At 41.2% G+C, this 24,015-nt stretch overlaps 1 long non-coding RNA gene across 2 annotated transcripts in view; it reads left to right on the top strand.

The window, feature by feature from the left end:
- The window catches only part of LOC128852913 (uncharacterized), a 132,125-nt gene that overhangs the window by 60,900 nt on the left and 47,210 nt on the right, over positions 1–24,015 (top strand). For both annotated transcript variants that reach the window (XR_008451034.1, XR_008451035.1), the window contains exon 4: positions 22,975–23,990. This is a non-coding gene — a long non-coding RNA (uncharacterized LOC128852913). The remainder of the gene's footprint in view (positions 1–22,974; positions 23,991–24,015) is intronic.

Genomic DNA, 24,015 nt, shown 5'->3' with positions numbered 1-24,015 from the left:
AGGACTTTTTATTTCAAAGTCAAACTAAGAAAACCAGAAGACAAAGTGTAATGTATACTTCATGCTGGATCATAAGACTTGGTCAAAAAATGTAACTGAATTGAGGGAAGAAATTCCAACTGGTTCTAGCTAGCACAATTAAGACACACCAGCTTCCCTGGCCAGCCATAAAGAAGGCATGACTAGCACTTTTGCTGGGCTGCCTCTGGCTCCCGAACCTGGTATCTCACACACTTCTGTTAAAAGGGGACAGCTTTTCATAGCAATCCAGAGCAAGTCACAAACTCATATTTCTTGACATTGGGGTGACTATATTTCAGGAGTGTTTTGGCTCTCTGTCTGGGTTGTATTGTCACTGCTCACCTCACTGTCCAGAACATAACATCCCAAGCTCCTCTTTACCTTTCTTTTAATCAAAACTAAGAAGAACTCAAGTCCAAGAACAGTAACACAGGCATATTGGCAGCCAGAACTGAGCTAGAAAATCAGATCCAAACATTATTTCTGTCAAGCTGACCTTTGTTATTTTTATCTCTTTGAGTGTTTTCAGAGAAGTGCTTACCACCTACAGGTTGTTTCTTGATTGTTTATTAGTTGTGTTTTCTCCCTAATTACTTGATCAAAAGTTTCTAAATGGAAGACTGACTACAAGTGGCCATGAAATTCCATAGCAAGTTTTTACCAAGTAACAACTTCTGCCAAAGTTTTAAAAGCTTTCAGGAATTAGTTTTTACACAAATTATGGTGGATTTCCTAATAACTTCAGTTGTTATGACATGATGAATAAAAGGAAACTGAAATCTTAAAATAAGTAAATCTGTTATGGACTGAAATCAGTAATTTTTTTTAGTTGAGTTCTGGTCCAGCTACAGAGAAAGTTTTGTTCTATTGGTTTTGGGTATTTTTGAGTCCACATAGTCTTCAAAGTAAGCGTGTAGGTTCAGTTCTGGATTTGAAAAGAAATAACAGTTCAAATCAGTTTTCAATTTGAGTTTGGGTTTGAATCAAAGCTGTCAAGTCTATTCACAGGATGATTAAAACTGTTCCAACAGCTCTGGCCATGAGGAAGCTAAGGCAAACCCAGAGGACATGCAGATCTGGACAAGTACTTCTGTTATTAGCTAATTTTTTCTATTAACCAAATGCTCACACAGACCAAAATCCCATTGTTTTTAGACAGGGCAAGAAACAGGTAGTGAGAAATTACCCTGGCCTGTAAAACCTTCCAGTTTATTGTCTCAAAGCTGGTACAAGATGAGAAAAAAGGAATGATATTTTCTTTCTCAGATGAGGAAATGAGGCATGGAGAGGTGAAGTGATTTTGCAAAGACAGTGCAGGGAGGCTGTAGCAAAGCTGGGAGGTGCACCCGAGTGCTGTGAGCCCCTTGCCACAACCGCAAGCTGTCTTTCCTGCCTCACCCTCCACGTCTGCTCGGACGGCTTGTACGGCACCCGTTCAGATCTCTATAAAACAAGACAGAACAGTGACCCAAGCGGATGGGGAAAGAGGGGAGAAAGAAAGCCCGTTTATTTTTCTTTCTGCTACTTTATCTCACTTCAATGGGAGCAGTTGAAAATGTCGAGGATAAATGAAAACAACTGTTGGGCATCGGTCCAAGTGGTTAACAAAGAACCCCAAACCCTTTTAAGTCCTACAACTAAAAGGTGCTGGCACAAAAAGAATAGCATTTTTCTTTGTAGAAATCATTTGTTGAACTCTCTAGTTCTGATTGCAACTCTTTGCCTTTTCCCCCTTCCCCTCCACTTTAAAAACAAATCATATGCTATATTAGGTGTTTCCTGAGAAGCATTGTGTTGTCATCCATATGTGATATTGCTCTAAGGTGGCATTTGTTAAAATGACATTTGTTAAAAACCCAGGATGAGAGTCCCCTTCTCAAAATCATGTGTTACTCTGGAGTTGGGGTCAAATGACAGGGCAGGTAACTATTTTCATCCTTGGCTGGACAGAGGATTTCCTGCTCTTTGTGGGTCTGTATTGCGTCTGAAAGCACCTGTCCATCCCCGACAGGTAGGAATGCAGCACCAAAGAGGGAAGACGATTGCGTTCAGTGTGAAGTTTCTCCTCATAGCATGGTGAAAAGGCTTTGGAAAATTAAATAAGAAGTCAAGGTAAAAGGTTGGACTGAAAGGAAATGCTGATGCAGTAAAGCAGAACAGACGACCAGAAGAGGTTTAGTAACCCAATAAAGAGGTTAACCTGTGTAACTTGGGCTGTAGAAGAGGTTTGCTTGGTGAGGGAGGCTGTGCTCTCTGCAGCACTGGGAGCATATTGGTGTGAGTGTAGAAACATGCAGGGAAATATTTGCATTGAGGCTTTGATGCTTGCAGTGGGGAGATTTTTAAAATGAGGAGGGAGCTGTGAATTCTATCTTGGGTTGAATTTGTTTTTGTGCCTTCAATACTGTTTGAGGAAGGCAGTCTTTCACCTGACCTGTGGTTAATACAGGTAGGGGGGAGGAACTCAGTGGAATTATTAGAGTGGGCAGGCCAGAACTTATCATTATAAAACTCTGGTTTTACCTGTTTGTAGTGCAGTTGAACTTTGTGTTGAAATCTAACAATTTGGGTGCTGATTTTGACCTTATTGCACTCAAAGAAAACAAGAAAAAAATCCCAGAATGTTTATAGAGGGGAAATCCCCTCATTATTTTGCTTATGGAATACCCACAAATATTCATCGCAAAAAAAATCCAAGAAGCATAAACTCGGGGGCAGTTGTTTGGAGCTGAGACATTATGGCCTCTCAATACCTCTGCAATCTCACCCTCCCCCTGAATTTTTCCACTTCTAGTTGCAGCATGGTGAAAGAAATAGCTAATTGGACATTTCTAGTTCCTCTTTTGCTCTGTCAGGGGGAACAGAATGAGGAAAATGGAGGCCTCTGGAAAGAATGGGAAGAAGACACCACTTACAATATCTCACTCGTATACAAGATTAGAACAGAACCTGGAACACCTGACTTTTCCCATTCCTCAGCTGTCAACAAAGACCTCGTGTCCTGGGGCAAACTGCCTTTATTAATGGGCTGAAATGACAACTTGGGGAGCTGGCTGATCTGGCCTTTGTTCAGATGGCCGAAGTCTGTCTCGTTCAGATAATGAAGTATATTTATTTCCTCTGTTAGCTATTTAATAACGAAGTCAAATGCCCCTGAAAATGTTAATTCAGCCTCTTTTTATGACAGTCTTTACTGTCTCAGATGATTATATCCATGATCCTCCCAACCCCAAACTCTAGTTCTTTTTTTAATCCACGGGAAAATCTCACTCTGCAGATGGGAATAAGTGATCTTCTGGACACGCCTGCCTCTGCTGCCAAAAAAGCCCCAACTGAGAAGGCCTAAACCTCCTTCAAAACTATAGTCTTGTTCCCTACATGGTGCCAGGCACCACATGCATTAGAAGGAAGAAACAGTGCAAGAGAAAGCAAACTCTACAATTTTCATGATGTCAGAGGTTCAGAGTGGGATTTCTATAGTATGGGAACCTGGACCATATCCAGTACTCCCTAGGAGGGTCCAAGAAACCAGTAGATGCCACATGTAAAGCAGGCATCGATTGTCTTCCCAACAGTCATAGAGGTGCCTACTTTGGCCATGCTGATACAGAGTTCTTGTAATACTGTGGAGATGCAAAAGTGAGAAAGGGCAGCCAGAAGCTTAGCCTGTCATTCTGGAGGAGGCAGAACTTGCTTCCATATTTTGATCTAGCCCTGAGCAAATCTTTAAATCAGTGCCTCATAAGGAGTTATTTAGATGAATCCTGGCTTAGCAAATCTTGGGTTTATGGAAGTCCTGAGCTTTCACAGCTTTACCTGCAGTAAAGGTAGTCAGAACATATGCAGAGAGCCAGGATGCACTATCAGCTGAAAAATCAAATTATAGTCTATTTGAATTTCTCAGGCTTGTGAGATACACAGATCTTAATACATCTGTGCATCCATTACCTATCCATAAAGCAGCAGCGACACCAACCCAACTAACTCCTCCAGTAAGCTGTAAAAATAAACCCATTACCATCATAATTCATGAAATGCTTGGATTCCTTTTTGATAAATAATGTAGAAGAGTCCACAAGGAAATGAATAATCCCAACTTCAGAGCAGGGTTTGAGTAGTGTGCTGAAAAGAGGTGACCTGAAACCCCATGTTGATCATAGATGTCAAAGTAAAATGCTCAGTGTCTGCATATCAAGGTAGCACTCCTTGCAGGCAGTTAAATGAGGCAAAGATGCTACCAAAACCAAACCAAAGCAAAACCAAATAAACAATAATATCTCTCAGCAACTGGCAATTCCATAGCTGCAAGAATATTCTTCTTTGAAGTTTCTGGACTGGCTTATGTCTAAGCAGGGAATATCTAATGACGTCAGAAAACTAAGGGTGAGCAAACAGACCTAAAAGAGGATTTACACAATAATAGCATTAGAAAAGCCCACCCATCTAGTAGCATCTCTCTTGCTCCCTTCTGTGTTCAATTCTAGGATATCTCATTACTTCATTGGTCTGAGTGGTTCTTTTCACTCTGCTGTGCAGGAGGAGGGGAAAGAAGAAGCAGAAATCTGATTTCTCTTTCTGATTTCACAGTGTGAAATTACTATTCCAACAAAGTGGAATGAATTCAGAAAAATAGTGAGCAATATCAGAGTTAGTCTCTAAATATTTATTTAGAATTCCCTGCTGATGACAGAAGGGAGAAGATGGGGACATGCTGAAACATTGCCTAAGGCACATTGAGCAGTTATTAAAAAAATTCACTTCCATGCAAATTGTATTTCATCAGCTAATTAAGGTATTTATCCTCTACTTTAATTAATACGTTGTATCTTCCTTCCGAAATACTTAATCATGGAATGAAATCATCATAGAAATATTGCCCTGAAGTTAGCATTGGCATTTTATATCTCAGTAAATCTCATGTATGTGTATGCGCACACACACACACACACATATGCAAGTGTGTATGTTTTAATAGCAGTAATTATGAACTACTCTGCCAACTTATAGGGCTGCTTTACATTTCTGGCTTACTGCCAGGCTTTTTTTTTCCCAGCGCCTGATGAATAGCAACTGTTGTATACACTAGATCTGTGCTCCATTTAAGCAATATCCTCAAAGAAATCGGTCTTCTTAGCTGTTAAGCACAACTTTGTTAGGCAGTGCCTGGGGCAATTGACAAAACCCATTTGTTAACTAAAAACTGTAATCAGTAGTTTGTATGTCAACAGCATATACTTTCAGTAAGGCCACATTATAATAGATGGAAAATCGGTTATTTCCTGAGCATTAACAACCAATTTTCCACCAGTTAGGCTAGAGATGTGTATCCCAGAGGTATGTAGCAAACAGAGTTAACTGGTGTCAGTTTAAGCATGAGAAAGATACTAGCAAACACTTGACAGTAGACTTTCTAAACAAGCTAAATAAACCATGCCGGAATATTGTTATTGCCACCTCTAATTCAAGTACAAGTCACGAATCTTGCTAGGCTATTAATGTTGCATTGAAATGGAAGAAATTTTCTGGGAGAAGCTACAGTTTCTGTCATTTGAAATATCTTATTCCAGACTGCTTACAATTCTAAAAGAGGTGTTACAATTCAACCAGAAGTTATGGGCTTGAGGTAAGTGCTGCTGCAAACCTTTGCCACACAGACCAGTCTGAGAATAATAATCTTATCTGGGCTTAAAATTAAATTTATGTTCATGTGATGAAGCCTCACCTCCATAAGTGAGCCTTACTCTTGTCATTAAATCAATAGGCAATGTTCAATCTGTTCTTCCAGTAGGGTATCACTCACATGAGTGCTGTCTTCCCATTTATCTTGGAGACATTCCTCACACAGAACCCTTGATTCAGATCAGCTAACCCCTTAATATAAATAAAAACAAACACAACAGGATGTAGCTTATCAGTCATTTCTGAAATGTTCTTATCTCTATTCTAGAGTTCCTCACTGGGAAATAATGTGCAGACTTTTTCTTCCCCATCCCTTTCTGTCAAGTCTATGGCTGGAGTGCACTATTATTGGTAAACTGCAGACCAACAATAGACAAAGCCTAATTGGAACAATTCATTCACTTCAATAGTCTTAGAGATTTTGGGGGTGTTGAAATTTCCCTGTTGATTCAAGAGCTGGAAAATCAGGTCCCAGATGCAGGCGATTACATGTGTCACCAGCCAATGGCATGGAGAGGTCATAGGACCCAGGTTTCAAACCTTCAAGTGTGTGGGGGAAATCTTATTGTGTTAACAATTCCCTCTTTTATTTCTTTTCTTAACATGATAAATTATTAAAACATCATTAAGTCAAATCTTTGTTAAAGAGCATGAGAAATTCCTAACTAAGTGAAAGCTAGATCACATTGGACAGAGTAGCCTGTGGATCTTGCTGTGATAAGGAGAATGATTGCAATTCCTTGTGATGTTTTTCAGTGAAAAGATGGATTAGTGGGCAGGCATGTACTGGAGTACGACTTATCTCTGAAAGTTTTAACTTTATGCTTTTGCGTGCCTAAGAAGTCATTTTTAAAGGCAGCTTCAGCCCTTACGAGTCCCTGTGGATCGCTGCAAAATCTGTAGCTGCAAAGACTGCCCAGGCTCTTTGATGAGGGCCTGGGAGTTCGAACAGGACAAGAGGAGTCACAACTCAGTTTCTGTTCCTGAGAGTGTCACCAACTCTGGCCATGTCACCAAAGTTCTCCAGGCTCCAGCTTTCCATAACAAACAGGCATAGTGAGTTCTGGAATCTTTTAATGTTTTGTTAAAAATTAGAGAAAGGATTGGCTAAATGGTGTCATCGAGAAATATGAAGAAATATTTCAGATCAGATATGGGATACCCGGTGTCCACACCATGGTCTTACCCTTTGAGATTGTTGCTGAAAACAACACTGTGAAGGGCTCAAAGTCCTGGTGGGGTTGGTGTGAGGTCTGATGCAAGGAAACTTAGGGTTCTGCTTTCTAGTCCATCCATCTCCATGCCTTGTTCCTCTTCTTTCTCTCCTTCAAAGCTCAGTCCATGGTGTACTCTTGTCATCAAGTCCCACATCTTTTATGCTGATTAAACAGTTAAGAAATCCGTGCCTCTAAGTCTGTGCCTATTAGTGCCATTTTCAATCAATATGATCAGGTTCTCTTTAATTTCTTTGTCCAGGAATTGATATTTATTGCACAGGAACAGTCACAACAGCCAGGGGTTCATCTCCTTGTCTAGGGCAGATGGGAACTATCCAAATATTTTCATCTACCAACTCAGGGGAAAAAAAAAAAAAAAAGAGAATAAGATCAAAAATAAGAATTCTTGGGATTTATCCTGGGGACAGACATATTGACAGCTCACCAGGATAAGCCCACCACCTCACAGCCCTGGAACAATAGAGTACTTTACACATTTTAAAGGCTTTCTTGATTTGTTCAGGCGTCTTTTCAGATTTGTCTCAGTTCTTGTATTATCTGATCTACTTCTCCGGATCAGTTGCCTCATTGAGCAGTGGAGATGAATGCTGATGGGAATTTGAGTAGGAACTTAGGATGTGGCAGACACTGATTGCTTTGCTTTTCCTCTTTCAATCACAAAAATGACATTCAAGTACCAAGGAAGAAAAGGCATGGACGTTCAGCCATATGATTAGAAGGGCTGAAGTGGAATATGCATGTGTATACAGAATGTATCTGCAAACCAGGCTGTGATTTACTGCTAGGCTTAAAAATGCTTTAAAGACTTCTAAGCACGGGAAGAAATATGCTGTTAGTAAAGCTTCCGTGTTATCAGCCCAGCTAAATAATGATGTGCAATGTGTCATGTGCAAAGAATATATTAATGCTTGGATAAATATTTTCCTGATGTCTGCTTGGTTGATATCTCCTTGGCATATAACCAGCGGATAGTAAATAACACTCATGACTCTGTTTACTTAAGATCTATTTTCTCTCTTGTCTTTTACATTGGCAATAATTTTGGGGCTACAGGGGAGGAAAAGGCAGGGGGAACTGGAGCCCTATAAAATGTTTGTTTTCCTTACAAATTTCATGAGAAATAAACTGTTTATACTTTAATGTTTCACTGCCATGGAAATGTTAGATGATTTTGTGTGACTGTCAAAGTGTTTAATGTGTAGCCAAGCAGTAGCATTATAGAGAGTGGGAGGGGAGGAAAATGAGAAACTGAAGGAACACAATGAAAAAAACAAATGAGTCCACTTTACCTCGTAGCTCCTAGCACGTTATTTTTCCTTGCTTGTGGGCATGACTTAATGCTGGTTACTCCCCTTGGCTTCAAACTACATTCATTTTAATCATCTGTTTTGACAACCTCTTTCCCCCTCAGGCTCATCTCTAATTGAATTTGTCATGCAGTCCTCACCTCCCGTGAAATCATTTGTACGGGATGAAGACTGGGAGGCAACTGGACCCAGACTGGTTTCTGTAGTGCTGCCTCCAGAAATCAGCCAATTCTAGTCCTACCTTTGGAGCTGAGAGGCTTGGCATTAAGTCTGATATCCCACAAATGTGGCTGTTGTACTTCTAGTTCTAATCTGATACCTTCACACAGAGCTCAGTGGACTTCCAGTTCAGATCCTTGCCAACTCCTGCCTTTCTCTGCTGTCTTCCATGTCACAAGGTAGAGATGCTTTTAAAAAGCTATATATTTTCAGATGTAATTTCTCCCTGCCCTCATAAAAATGCAGCTTTCCAGCTAGATTCTGTCCTTTATGACTTCCCTGTACCTCGAGAGATGTCAGTAGGGTATGTGGAGTGGACTTAAGAGTCTCTCAAGCAAGGATGCAGATTTGAAACACTGTCATTTTACAGACTGCATGCATCAGGTATACAGACATGGCTAAATTTGACACATGTTTAAATGAAGCCCCAGATATGATTTCTTCTTGTGATCAAGGTGGGACTTAAGAACTAAATTTCTTAATTTTTCTCACTCCAAATGTCCTCAAGCCTTGAACACTGCTTTTATTCTTAACAAAGGAAAAGAACATCTTAAAAAGAACCAAAACCTGAGGGCAAGCTCCCATACAGTTACACATTTTTTTGCATAAAAGAACTGTCTACCGTTACCTCTCTAATTTCACAATAACAAATTTAAATCCTTCTCATACTCAAGGTTTGTTTGGTTTTTATCATTTCTATTGCTGAATTCATCTGAGCAGTTCCATCGTGCAAGCTCAAGCTTATAGTGTTAGGCGTGGGGGCGGAGTGCAGAGATTAACATAAGAACACTCATCTTGTTCCTTAGCACAAGTGGAGCCATCATGTTGTCTTCATCTGCTCAGAAGTGCTGTGTCAACATGTCCTGCAACAAGAGTGTTCATGCTATCTAGATAACATGTCACGTGTTTGACACACCACTGTTTTATCTCATCTGGCCAAACACTAAAGATAAACAGTGTCATGAAAGTGCACACGTGCTTTAGACAAGGTCTGTGATCAACTCAAATTTACAACCTTTATATCTGTCTGCAACATAAACAAAAATATGACAGACTTATATTCTCTACATTTTAAAGATAACCTAGAGGAAAAGTTGTGTTATAAAATTAGAAGTGTTACACTTAGGAAGTCAGAATATTTCCCAGCAGAATCTACAAAGTTTCCCACCTCCTTACCAGGTGTCTAAGTACAAAAGAGATACTAGTAGTTTAACAAAATGTTAATTAAATATTTGTTAAGCTTTCTAGAGGCAGACACCTTCTAAAGTCTAAAAATTATCAATTTATTCAATTGTTTTCAATAGATTCTTTGCTTTGAACAGAAAACTTCTCCCTCCCTGCTTTGGCCCCTCCTCAGAAACAACTCCTTTATTTTCCTTTGTATTGCCAGACTAGAAAGGAAATACTTTGAACACTCCAAAACCCTGTTGTTTCACTGATGAATCACAGAATTCAGCAGTGGGTGAAAGAGGTTGCTTTTCCTACATCAGTGCAATCTGGGGTAGATGAGAAATTAAACTACTTACGGCAATGCCATTGCAAAGTGGATATTTCCAGATAGTGGCTTCCAATATGATATATTATTTTCTTTCCCTTTCTTATATGCAGATGATGTAAAGATCCTGCAAATAAAGAATATAATGTCAGGGGGGAGGAGGTAGGAAAGATTAGTGTCCTTCTGTTCTGTCTTCACGTCCCAGGGAGAAGTTAATTTTGACTGTGTTCAGTCTCAGTTCATAGAATGGAGAACACTAAAAAACTTACTTGTTGTAAAAGTCCATTGCCAAATGAAATGGAAAGAAGAAACAAAAATAATAATAATAAAGACTGAATTTGAATCAGGAGGGAAACGCTAACATCCTCTCCAGAATTCAGCTCTCACCCCTTTGGCATCTTTATTTGCCAACTCATTAGGAAACATCTTCTCAATATTTTGCTATCCACAATTTAAGTGGATAGATGCTGTTTCTCCACAAAAGGAAGTGGTATGAAGAAAGCATGTCAGAGTTAGCTTGGCATTTTCTTTTGTTGCATTTTATGATTATTGACCATTTTTTTCCTTCCCACAAATAAACTCAATAAGATGGACATGAATGCCTTGGCAGCAAGGAAACAGAAATCACACTTGTAGACATATGCCCAGGCCCACAGTCTCAGAAAGTTATACCAGGGTCCAGGTTTGACAGATCAACATTACATATATCTTTTACAAGCTGGCAACAGTAGTTTTTATTTAGGATAAACTGAGTACTGAGTAGGCAGAAATAATTTGGGCTTAGCCAAAAGGCTATGAAAGGTATGAACAAATGATATTATATGTAGTACATAGTGCTACCCTGTGGTGCAAAACCTTGAAGCTCAAGTGGTCCCATGGCTGTAACTGCCAGCAAGTCCAGTCAAAAGCTAGGCGATCCTGCTCTGAAGGCCAAGCCTCACTCCTGTCATCTTATTGGCCCACTGGCAGGAAACTTTGGGTGAGGTTTATGGACTCAGTTTTGCAAAAAGTCAGTCAAGAGTAAATCCCCAGTGGCCTCAGAATCCAGCAGAGCAGTACTGGGTCTGGTTCCCATGGCTCTGTTCACGTTCACAGTTCAGAACTGACTGTTCTGAAAATTAAGTCCAGGAACTTCCAGAGCAGTGCAAGCAATAGATGCCATTTAGCTTATGTCTGTCCTGGGTAAATATTCACTCAGAAGCTTGCATTCAGCACAGCCTTCAGCTCCATAGCTGGGAAACACCGGCATCCAGGTGGAAACCAAACAGGACTTCTCAGAGATCATCTGTCCTTAATGGGACATGTAGAGGAGCAGGGAGAGTGTCCAGAGCACACTGAGGGTTGGTCTGCATCCCACATCACTGATGTATCTTATTACCACCAAACTCACTCTCGATCTATCTATTCCTTGTCACTCTGAGTCGACCTCTTCACCAACAGTGCCTGAGCACAGCCTTGCTGCAATCACTGTTCTGCATTAGCAGGCTGCTGGAGCGTAATGGTCCAGTCTAAAGCCCATCAAGATCAACATACAGATTCCCATGGGCTCACTGGGGCTTTGCAGAGACTTCTAGATATATGGCTCACTTTTCCTTCTGCAGCAAGCTCACACAGTAAAGTAGCACAGGGGAGCTGGTTTGGAAATTGCAGCTAGCGATGACTGACGTGAGCTTACCTTAATTGGAGATGTAGGTAATTGCCAGAATCTCTGCTGCAAACCTCACTGACTGATTCCTGTGGAGGCGAGCTAAGCCGTTAACTCAAAATGTCCCCCAGTGCCTTCATGCACACTGTTTTATTGCTTTGTGTAGAATAGTGGTTAAATAAACAACTCTCATCTGCTCTGCCTAAAGAAAGAGCAATGCTTATCAGGAGAGGAGAGCCATGGATTTGCTCCTTACAAGGCCATACTTGCTTTCAAACCCATGCGTACATCATCTGGCAAAACAGATCCCCAAAATACTGCAGCAGAAAGCAGCAGGGCTGGGCATTTCTTTCCAGGCCAGAGGCGAGGAGGTGCTCTCAGGTACGCAAGCCGTGGCCTCAGGGGTGAAGGAAGAGCAGAGACTGCAGCTCTCTGTGCAGCCTGGGCTGCCAGCACAGCTGGGGAGTAGCACGACTGCAGTTCTCTGTGTGTGTGTGCTCAGAACCCGGTGTGCAGAGACTGAGTTGAGGCAGTGCACACGCTGTGGGCTGTGATGAGGTGATTCGGAGCAAGTAAAGCTTAATTAGTGCACAATGACCCTCAACAGTAATTTCCTGTCTGATGAAATACCCACCGTCAGTGATCAAAACTTATCACTTAATCACATAGCATTTTTCTTGGAAACATGCCTTTACTTTGAGCTTTCATGTTTTCCTCTTTTTCTTTAGGGGAAGGGTAAAACATACCTCTAGCACAGAGCTGAAGCTGCAGTTCCCCCTCTCTGCTTTTAATTCTCATGACCAGCACTGGTTTGTTACCTTTCTAATGGCCCAGAGATGTTTTCCAGTGCTGGGGGAGAGAGCGAGACCCAGCTCTGCTTCAAATGACTTTTTGATAAGGACTATGTAGGCATCAGTAAAGCGTGCTGTGCTCTTCAGCAATCTCTCTGAGGGATCATGCTACACTCCTCTAGCCCCTCAGACCTATGAATCTAGTGACCCTGGGTAAGTGATTCCCCAAAAAAGGGGCACTGCACAGTGGAGATCACAAATCAGGCAGCAGAGTGGGGGAATTGCTCTCAGCCTTTTTGTCTTTCCGTCTCCACTTTTCACCTTCATAACACACTGAGCTGACAGGCACAGGATCCATGGTGCAAAACGTGAGGATGGACCAAAAATTTGGCCATCTCTCCCTTTCCATCCCTGCTGTGAAGTGGAATGACAGTCTAAGATGGGAGAAAAGGGAAAGGACAAAATGTGTCAGTGCTGCTGCTTCACAAGGAAGAGCAAAAGTCACTGTTTAAAGCAAGATAACCACAGGGCTCAGTGACAAGAGGAAGAGGAGACATCTCTGTGTGGGTGTTGGATGGACAAAAAGATTTTCAGAGCAGGCCTTGATGGCACCTGGCATGCAGAAGCTTTTGGAAGAGGGACTCAGTCAAGGATTGCAGTGAGGTCCACTAGGCAGTGGGGGCAGACAAGGAGATTTTGCTTGGAGGTAAGATACTGAGTTTGGAGTGGCAGGAGTTAGCTGGAGAAGACTGGGGCTGGTTTTGCAAGGAGTGGGCAGAAGGAGGATGATGCTTGGCATGGATCGTTATACTCCAGGAAAGCCCATGTTTAATTGACAAGGCAGTTATTTAGAGAGTCAGGGAGTGGAGTTGTGCCTAGGTATGGATCAAGCACAAACTATTGAGGAAACCAATTGAGCAGATGACTCTATCACAATATTTTTAAGTGTTTTTTATGTTGAATCATCCCAGAGAGAACTTTCGTGGTGACAGTCTTCTCAAATGCGACATCTTTCTTGTCCTGAATCACCAGGGCTGATTAATGAAACACCCCAGTCTCTGCAATGTCCTCAGCCATTTCCACTTCTCTTCAGTTGCTGGTGTACTCTGGCCCGTATTTCCTTCCAAACTGTAACTGTAGAGAAGAGGCTGTTTTCCAGTGAAGAGACTCATGACAGATCTGGATTGATTCAGCCCCAAGCCTTACCTCAATGCGAGACCACATCAGTCCTAACAAACCAGGAGCCTTTGAGATCAGGGTCCTGACACTGGGTTCTGTGATGTCTCTGATAAGATGTGAACTTGATGTTTTCAGCAATTGGGACACTTGGGCTCCTCTGAGGAGACAGATTTTGTCTCAGATACATAAGAGCTGAGATTGCACAGCGAGTATTCTTGCAGAAGGGGCATTAAGCACTCTCTTTTCTATCCATTTACCCTATTTTTGTGAGATGTATGAACTTAATATGCATAAGAGTTCTCTCGTGTGTCCAGTTTTGTTGAAATTGGCCCATGTGTTTAGAAGTTGCAAGAGATGAGTTGGGGTAACAGGAAAAGGAAGACAGACTGTAAGGATTCATTAAAAATTCAGCTGCAAAATAATGCTAATTGCACAATCACTTACTGCCATAAGAATTGGGGATTCCATTAGAAAATTAAATTCAGTCTCAGATGAGATACACCACAAATGAGATTCAGCCACAGCTCTACTCTCTCTCTCTTGAAAACTTTATGAATATTGCTCTTTTCATTTCCCTTGCTGACAGGGCCTCAAACAACAAGGGCTACAATTGCAAAAGATGCTGCAAGAGCCCGCTGACAGGTGATTAACAGCTCCTGGATGCTGTGAGCCTGACCACACTTCTGACCACGGGAGCAGTTAAACAAATTATGTCCAGAGCAGTTTTGTGGTTAACTAACCCTTTTCTCTAAACAAGTCTGCTAATGACATTCCCAGGCCTGACACCCCATGCACTTGTGAGCAGGCACTGTGTGCCAAGACAGATTGTTTCTTATATCTAACAAACTCCTTTAAAATACAACAATAACAACAATTAAGACCAAACTGGAAAACAGAAAGAAATGTGGACTCTCAGTAACATACACCGCAAAAACTGAAGGAAAGAGTGCATTTTAAAAGACTAATTCTTTGGAGAGTCTTTTGGCCAGATGAGGAAGCTAGAAATGTTTTGGTCCCATTTATTTCAGGGCAATCTTTAGCCAAACCTTTCTGTCAGAGACAATATTCTGTTCTCCATCTCAGCCAGAGCCTAAGAGAGTAAAGCAAACCCCTGACATTTTCAAAGTCTTGGAGATTAGAATCCAAGAAAAGGATTCTGAAGGTGGGCAGCAATTGAGCAAATTGTTCCCCTTGCTACTTGTTCAAAGCCTTTGTTGGAACCAATCCTAGGGGTCACAGCGTGGAATGAGAGGGAGAGGAATCTCCTGTCTGTATTGTGAGGCATTGACCGTGTGGAGAGGGAAGGAGAGATCCATTTAACTCTAGGGTCACCATGGGCTTTGTAGAGTGATGGATGCACAAAGCTTCACAATAAGTCACTCAGACAGGATTTGATCACAAATAAAAGTCACTGCTCTGATAGGTAAAGGAGACAGGGGAAGAGGTGGCATTTGTGGGTCTGGGGTCTGGGGTCTCTCAGAAAGGAAGACTTTGCCTGGCATAGCAGGATGTTCCAGAGCTGCCTCTGCCTGCTGCTTGAACTATATTTGTCATTTGTCATAAACTCACGTTTTTATTGCTGAGAATTATTTATTTCTCAAGTCAAAAGTCTTCTCCAGGTTGGTTGAGATGCAGCTTTCCTGAGAAATGTACTACTAATATGCGCTTAGCTCCACATGCTGGGTGTTTGTTTGTCTGCCATTGCCCAGATAATTAATGAACTTCGTATCTCACAGGGGTTTATTCTATCACTTCACCTTCAATTCACACATGAGAGATCCCTTATACCTGAAGGCATGTTGCTGAGGCTCCAGCACTGCCTTGTTAGCAGTGTGGAGACAGACTACTGTCTACCTTGGATGCCTCCCTGGCATATCTTATTCACTCAAAGTTACATTTGATCAGTGGTATGAAGGGTGGAAGGAAGCTGAGGAGATTCCACACCCTGGGGTGGTTCATCTGGTCATGTGGACATCATCTCTGTGACTCTGAGGAGGCTTTGGATTCTTGGCAGCTATCTATGATTGAGAGTTTAGTCTCCTCAGGAAAGGGGTGATTAGGGCTAATCTCAGTCTTTGCACTTCATTTAGAGGTGTCTGGGTGAAATTGAACACATGAGGATGAACACAAGAATAACCTTCCAGCGTGTGGTGATGTTTTGAGAGATTCCTGTCATACAATGGGTCTTGGAGCCAGTCCTAGGAAGCTGCAGTAATTCAAGGTATAGGAACGGCTTCCACCCCAGCTCTACTGAAGATCTAAGCAATTTTCAAGAAGCCAGGAGCTCTAGGGCTGCCACTCATTTGGACTCCTCCAATGTCTTTTCCTGAAACTGATAGGGAAAGAGGATGTTCCAGACATCATCAGATCGTGTCATGAGGGCATAGGGAGGGAGCATTCAGAGTGCCACCTTGATTGTTGCAGGTTTGATGAGACAGGAGTTACCAGGAGAGCTGGAAAATTGTAGTAACCCAGATAGCGTGTCCATTTTAATTGTAGCCTCTCCTCTTTTGTCTTTCTTCCTCTTTTCTTATAATATAGAAAAAAATCTTTGTCATGACAATGAATTCAATAGCTCTCCAAGGAATGAAAGCAGATGGTTTCACACTCTTACAGAGTGAATTGTTTAAGTCAGAGAAGAGCCACGAAATACAATCACTGGCACAGGAAGTTTACAGCTCCAGTAGCTCATTGAGGTGTGCACACAGAGCACAGAGAGAAAGTACTCACCATACTTAGGCAGGTAGTGTTTGCAGTGAAAAACATTGTATGAACCTGCCTTTTCTTTCCTTACAGATAATACAAGCAGGTGGCTGTGCAAAGTCCAAGCCTGAAGTGCTTTTTCACTTTGAAGGCTTCAGGATACAATGATTTCGTTTTCTCCTTGATGCATGAATGAGAAGTTGGGTGTGCTCAAAACCTGGCCTAGCCCCTGCATACTTAACCCTGCTGAGAATACTGGGTACATTTGTAAAAAATTGAGAGGGAGGAAGAAAGACAAGGTTGATGTTATATTCAGGCTCTCTTCTGAGCCTGTTCTGCTGTGTCCTGCCATTTTCATTTCAGAGAAGGAGTGTTATCCCTTCAAACAAGGCAAATAATGTGTTTTTGAAATCATGCAGTGGCTTACACAACATATAGAATAGCTAGAATAGCTTTTTCTTTAAACAACAGTCCTTGATATTTCTTTAAGTAGCTTTTTTGTTCTGAAAAAAAAGGATGAAGAGTTCTAAGTCCCCCAGCTAGAAGAAGCTAAAATTTATAATGTGAGCAAGGCACTAGCAGGGGAACAAAATGCTATTCTACAGTATGCCCTATGCCACTGTCATAACTGAAACCATAACTGAAGAGAAGCTGTTATGTTATGTGATTTATAACAGCACTGCAGCCTCTTAGAAAATATTCCTTCTTTCCAGTGCTCCCCACACCTGTCTTCCTTTCCCATTTCCCTGTTCAGGCCATCTTGTACCACCAAAGCCGTCTTTGCTAAAGACATTACAGGTGACTGCTGATGGGTTATTAACTGCACCAGGACATCACTACCTGACCACACTTCTGACCATAAGAGCAGTTTAACTAATTAACCACAAGGCAGGTTTGTGTTTATCAAGTCCATTTGTTATAAACTGCCTGCTAATGAAGGCACTCATTTTGGCACCCCATTGTGCTGCTGCTTTGGGAAAGGGGAAAATGAAGGAGAAATATTTAAGGCAGTTTTATTACGCTTTCCACATAACAGTGCTAACAAAAATTGAAGGCTAGAGAAAGAGAAGAGAAATTGCCATCTCCTCAGGAAGGAATCTGGTAGATTCCTTCTAACCAAAATAAAGGGCTTTCCCAGGCCCATTTTTTAGGTTAAAATAATGTGTGACCATGATAGATAGAGGAACTCAATACCATTATCCATCTAACTGTATCTAGTGCTGTAAGGTATATTTGGGGCTTTCAGTTGCCGTTCAGATAAATGTGGATCTCCTTTAGGTCTTGGTGATGTCTGTCTGCTCCGTGAAGACAGATACCAGAAGAAATCTAAAAAGTCTCATTGACGAAATTATTCAGAACTATTTTGGTCCTTTTTCTTTTTATCACATTGTTTCAAAATGTCCTTTAGTTTGAGGAGGAACCCTAGTATTTACATGCAAATTATTCTGAAACATGCTAAGTGTGTCCACATGCAGGATTCAGTGAGAAAGGCGCTGCTAGAGGACAAGGGAGTTATTTAAGAGAGAGATCCTTTTAGACTCTCGGTTTCCAAAACAAAAGCTTGACCAACATGAGGGCTCCATTCCTGAGAGAGGAAGGGTAACAGCCCTTCATTTGCCCTGTAGCCCATGGAGTCAAATGTTTGCTTTCTTTAAAACAGAGCCAATGCAAAAGTCCACTAAAATCTGGTGGTAATTTTAAGTAACGGATGTGCTTTTTTTTTTTTTTCTCTTTTTGTTTCATGGTGGTTGTTCTAATGTGTTTAAATGAAGAATAACGTGCAAATGCATAATTACTAGCATGTTTTCTGAGTAAAGCTTTTTCTGACTTTTTCCTGCCCTCTGATGTGCTGTTATGACTTTTGTTTTTACTATGTCAGAGCCATGGCTTATTTTTGCCAAGAAAAATCCACATGTCCCTGTGTGTCTACACAGCAGTCAAGGCAAGTTTCTAGAATCTTGCTTTTGCAGAGAGATTTGTTAGCAAAAACTATCTCTGTGTACTATAGAAGGACCGTGAACAAACAATATTTCTGGGTTAAATATGTGTTGCTTTCCAATCAGCCATAGAACGACGAGGTTATTTGCAGGTGAGCCTATCAGTCAGACCAGAAGAATGGCTTTTTTTCCCCTCAGTGGTCACAAGGAGAAATGAGGAAAGGGAGGGAGATGATTGTAATTCGTTAGACCAAATCATAGTGCTGCAGGTCATTTAGTAAAACAAGGAAAATACAATCAGTCAATTTGGGCCACTCAATTTAACTTTCCGGTTATATAGTTCTGAAGATAATGACAACAGTTTTTAAAGAATTATCTCAGAACTAGCAGAGCAGACCTCAAAAATACATTGATACAGAGGAAAAAACCAGCCTGCATGGTCAGTTCGTTGTTGTGTGTTGGAGAGACAGCATGATTTAAGGACTAAGTTTTTCTTGAAGTTTTGAAAGCTGATCTTCCTTCAAAAAAAGGTGAAAGCATTCCCTCCTCCCCTTGAGCATGTAAATTCAGCAAAGACGTGGACAGCAGCTTTTGTAGCACTTCATGATGGACTTCTTATTGTGCTTTACTAATGAAACCAATAAAAACCAAGACATGAGAGCAAGGAGCAATTTGGAGCTGTTTCAGGCTCTCTGCAAACTCAGGGTACCATTTCTGCCTTAGTATCGCTACATCTTTTACAGTTTTTTCCTCCTGTACATACTGTAGCAGACAGTGTTTAAACGCTATAGGATAGATGTAGGTAAATATGCAATGTATTTAGCATCATAGATTGCACCTTCGTTTTTCAAGAGTATTTTCATAAAGGTATTAGCTAGGGCCTTAGGTGCTTCACTCTGGGTGTATTAGACAGCTTAGGATCTGAGCCTATGAGTCTCTAAAGGAACTCTTAAGAGGCCTTTCTGTACATCTTGCCTCCCCATACCCAGAGCCACAGAGTATTTCGGAAAACGCTGAATTATATTGTTTACGTCAGGTGCTTGTGTTTCAGATCCAGCACTGCTCTTGTTCCTCTTATGACTTGGAACTATTTGCTGCTCGGTACTTGAATTTCTTCACTTTTTTGGGTAGCTAATCATGAAGCTTTTCACCCCACATATGCTTTAGCAGCTAACTGACTTCTGATGAGGTGTTTAGACCAGTGGCAATGGAAGGCATTGTTGAGAGAAAAGGCTTATTTGATCGGTGCTGAGCTGTGAGATCACTGTGAGGCACAGAAAGCATATGATCTGTAAATATCTAAAGGAAACCTTTATTGGAGAGAAACTCACAAAACAATCTATTGAACCCCTGCATTTTGCATTTCCAGTTCCACAGACTGTCATAGACTCCCTTGAATTTCCTGTTTTACAATTACTGATAAAATGAATGCTGTGCCTTGTAGATGGATTTCAAATGTGTTTGAACTCCACTTCTTGCTCCAAGGCAGCACTTTGCAAGAAGCATGAATCTATCTGTATGTAGTTTTGCAATGAGGAGGTGACATCTCACAGGGACTAGCTTCAGCAATATTTGCTGGTGTCTTCTCTGTGAGAGCAAAGGCAAGCTTTTAACATTTGTGCTAACCATCAATCCCAGTTAGGCTGAGAAGGGGAGGAAGAGAGGGTCCTTTCTAGGACTGTGGGACCACAAAGGTTCATCCTGATGTGCTTTCCAAAGGGTAGTCTTTAGGGTCATGGCCCCTTCCTAGTTCTTCTACTCACCAATCAACCAGACCTTTTTCTGGAGTACCGAGTCCTTACAACAGAAGCTTCTGAATTGTAATATCAATGCAGAAAGTACAGGAGCTGCAGCACTGGATTCTGCCTCCCATACATAAGTCAGACTCGTCCCTAATACATGCTTATTCCCATTTTACATGAAATAAGACTATGGGCAACATTTCCTCCATTTGCCTACTCTCCCTGTCCAGCAAACCACAGACCTGGAAATTCACACATTTATACTTGACTGCAGCAGATTAAGCTCTTGTTACGAGTCAGTGACCAGTCTGTTTACCGAGATATATTTTCTAAGGATTCTCTTCCCCTCCCCAGTCCCAGCACTCCTGAAGCCTTTGCAAAATATTCCTTTTTGGCTTTTGACAATCTTGGTTTCAGATTCCTTTTGCTGGCTAAAGGATTTCTGGGCAGGTTGACAGACATAACATCTCTTTCTTTTAAAAACAGTCCATATACTGGTCAAAGGGCTGGGAACTGTGTTTGTCTTAACTCAAATCACAGAGCTATCACTCAAGCTGGAAAGATCTTCCTTTGTCAGCTATTTGTGAAATTAAAGACCACTTGCATTTGACTCTGTTCAAGTTACTTTAAAGTTGCTTCTGCATTTGTCAGGAGCTCATTTGGATGTAGAAGAGAGCGTTACCATGCTTTTAGAAGACGTACTAATTACAATGAAGTAAAAAAAAAATCAGTGAGAGAAAATCATTGTAGGTCTTGAATCAGCAGTGCCACCTTTCTGGGTGACTTAATCTGAGCTAATGTATACGTTATTTTGCAACAGCAAAGACATTTTTGTTACTTTCTGGGCAGGTCAAAGCAGTCAGAAAGGCCTGATAGGTAATGGCATGCGATTGTGCATGGACCGTTTCGTAGGAGATTCAATGCTTTAAGCAAAATAGCTAACACTAGAGATGGGATACCAGAAGCACTTTGTTTGCACTTACTGTAAATGAACATAAATTCTACTACTACTTTATTGTCGTGTTGTAGTTCTTGGAAGAATAAAAGGGGTAAGGAACCAGTTCCCAGTCAGTTTTATAAAGTACAAGGTTGCTTGTATTGGTACCAAGTCCAACGTGCAATATTTCAACTATGAATGATTGGACGTTTTCCCAGATTCCAAGTCATTAAACACAATGTAAAGGGTCACCCATAATATAACCAAAAGAACAGTGCATGCAGAACTGGAGCAGATTGTCAAGACAGCCCTGGTTTTCAAGGAGATGAGTACACACTTTCAACTGCCATAACCTTGGAGGTAGCCATCGTTGTGAAATTGGGCCTTGAAAAGTGCTCTCTGGAAAGGTCTCTTCTATTGCTCACTATGGCCTCTCCAGATACATCTTATAAAAGCAGCAGCCAAAAGTGTTTCCATCCCTAAAGAACTCATCTCATGTGGAAGTTCCCTTTGGAGAAATCTTGAAAGAATTCCCAGTGATCTTCCAAAACCAAAAAAAAACAATGACTCTCACAGTTATTTTGTTGGATATTGTGGGAAGGTATCATCTAAAGGAATAAGGATGATGCCCAGATGATCTACATATATTATTTTATACCTCTCCATATAAGTAACAGGCAATTTGGTTCTCACCTATGTTTATTGAACAATTCTGCAGAATTTGATAGCTGTCCTGTGATTTTTCTATTAAATCAAATAACCATTCAGCAAACTAGTGGGGAAATAATTATTTTCTAGCCCACTTCTATAGAAGGTGAAAGTGTACCATTGGCAGCAACTAGAGGTATTCTGCCTGCAAAAACAATGCTCCTGAGGAAGAGCTCTCCAAGAAAAACCAGGGAGACATATCATTAGCCAGAAGGGACACTACTAAGCATTGGGAAGTGCATAATAGCTCAGCAGATGATTGACTTTACGGCTTTTTGGTCAGCTTCACCAGTGGAGCATCTCCTTCAGTGCCTTGGAGGTCCAAGCCTGCTGCCTCAGCAGAATGTTTGTCTTTCAGTGGCATGGGAGGGCGAAGATGAGATTGGGAATCATCTCCTGGTTTCTCTCTTAGCAATACAAAGCATTACCACTAGAGCAAAGTAGGTCACCGTGCAGATTTAAATGTTCACAAAGAGTTTGTTTTTCTCAGGAAGTGCTCAGTCCGGGATGGAAAATAAACTTCTTTAATTTTGCTTTTGACATCTGCTGTGGAGTCAGCTCATTATGAAGATGCAACAAGAGGCACTTCCAAATCGAAGCAGAAAATATTTGTCTGCCTATGATACACAAAAAGCCTATGCAGACCATTTCATGCTTGCTTAGGGAAGCCACAGACATGGAAGCAGAGGCTGGATGCAGGGTTAAACTTTTCACAGTCCTAGGTGTGTTTGGGTAAAGGGTTTGGCTTGGTTTGTTATGCCAGAGTAAAACCAGGCCATGAATCTGAATTTTCCCAGAGTTCAAATGTAACTGAATTCAGACTCCTCAGACCCTTGTTTATTTGGCATGTTGTGACATTTACACACACAGGGACTCATTTAAACCATCCAACCAAAATCTTGCTACAGCCACAAACGCATAAAATTTGAATGCTTTTTTTTCAGACATCTTGGCTGAAATGGAACTTTTTTATAGTAATAAATAACAGAATAATTATTTTTACTTCCTACACAGGAACTCAAATGTTTGATTGAGTTTGCTCTTTTTGGCAGAGCTGATAGGTCTGAAATAGTTTTCCCTGGCATCTCAGCAATAACGGTTCCCATTAACCCTGCAGACTCCTGATGACCTAAACTCAACTTCAGGATATTCAATTTCTCCCTCCTACCCACGTGGGAATGTGAGAGGAAACATAAAACAGCATAGTAGTGATGAGAGCCTAACTTTTCTTTTCACTGTCCCTAGTACAACAGTTTAAGGTAGCTTTACATCTGTCTTTTCATACACATGTACTTGTTTTGTACTTGGCATTAATTTTTTGTAGAATCTGAGGGGTTTTTTTTATATTTGTCTGGTATTTTCTTATCCAACAGAAAGAGCAGAGAGCTACTGTGCCATTCTTAAAGGAAATCAACTGATTGTTCCTCCATTACACCACAGAAACCTGACGATTTCTGATCCTCACAGCTCAGTGCTTCCTGGAAGTCCTGGACGAGCCCTGCCTGCACACTACGGAAGATTTTTCAGCATACAGTAAACCATCTACAAACTAAAGATGTTGGTGTTAAAGGACCACACCAAGTAGCTTGGATGGCTTGATGCTTCCCAGAAACTGCAGGCTGAGTGTGTGTGTGTGCAGCATACACTGTCTGTGCACGTACTTCTGTCTGGTAAATGCCAGGTTCCACTCACCATTGGCAAACGCTTACGTTTAATAAGAGCTACTGTGCTGACAGATCTTTGGCTGCTGTGATTACACGTGAACGGTAAAGACATTATTGTTCTCACTAGTGTGACTTAGACCCACATGCTTGCCTGCCCTGGCTTGTTCCAAGCCACTTGAGTTTGGTGGCCTGTGTGACACACATTTGTCTCATTGTTCATCTGAGCTGATTCAACTACCACCAAGCAAACCCAGCTCACATCCAGTTTAATCTCTCAAGCACTGACGAGTTTTATTGTTCCTGTACCCAAAATGATACAGTGATCTCCTTTAACCTTCTGAGTATATTTATATATGAGAGAAAGAAGAAGAGCAGACTTTTATTAATTTAAGCTAATTTAAATAATTTAGGGAGAAATCAGTAATCAGGGGCCTCTACGTGCAAGAGACAGTGCGATGAAATACAACATAGGAGACTTTCCCCAGTGAACACCATCGTGGTTATATCGACTATAAACTGCAAAAACTAACAGGGAACAGACTAATATGCTGAAATAATGTTTTTGGTGTCTCTGTCTTACTGATGGTGGACTCTTGGATCTGTTTGACCATCATTCTACTGGCAAATTATTGGAGTTTCCATGGTCTGCCATGCTTAAGAAGCAAAGGATCTTCTTAGCATTAGAGAGCAATGTCTCTTCCCACTGCACTGAAATGTACAGCAGAGTAAGTATTTAGCTAAATTATTGTT

The sequence above is a fragment of the Cuculus canorus genome, chromosome 8 (genome assembly GCF_017976375.1).
Source record: "Cuculus canorus isolate bCucCan1 chromosome 8, bCucCan1.pri, whole genome shotgun sequence".
NCBI lineage: Eukaryota > Metazoa > Chordata > Aves > Cuculiformes > Cuculidae > Cuculus > Cuculus canorus.
Note: the sequence above shows the minus strand (reverse complement) of the source record. Positions and strands in the feature narration are given on the sequence as shown.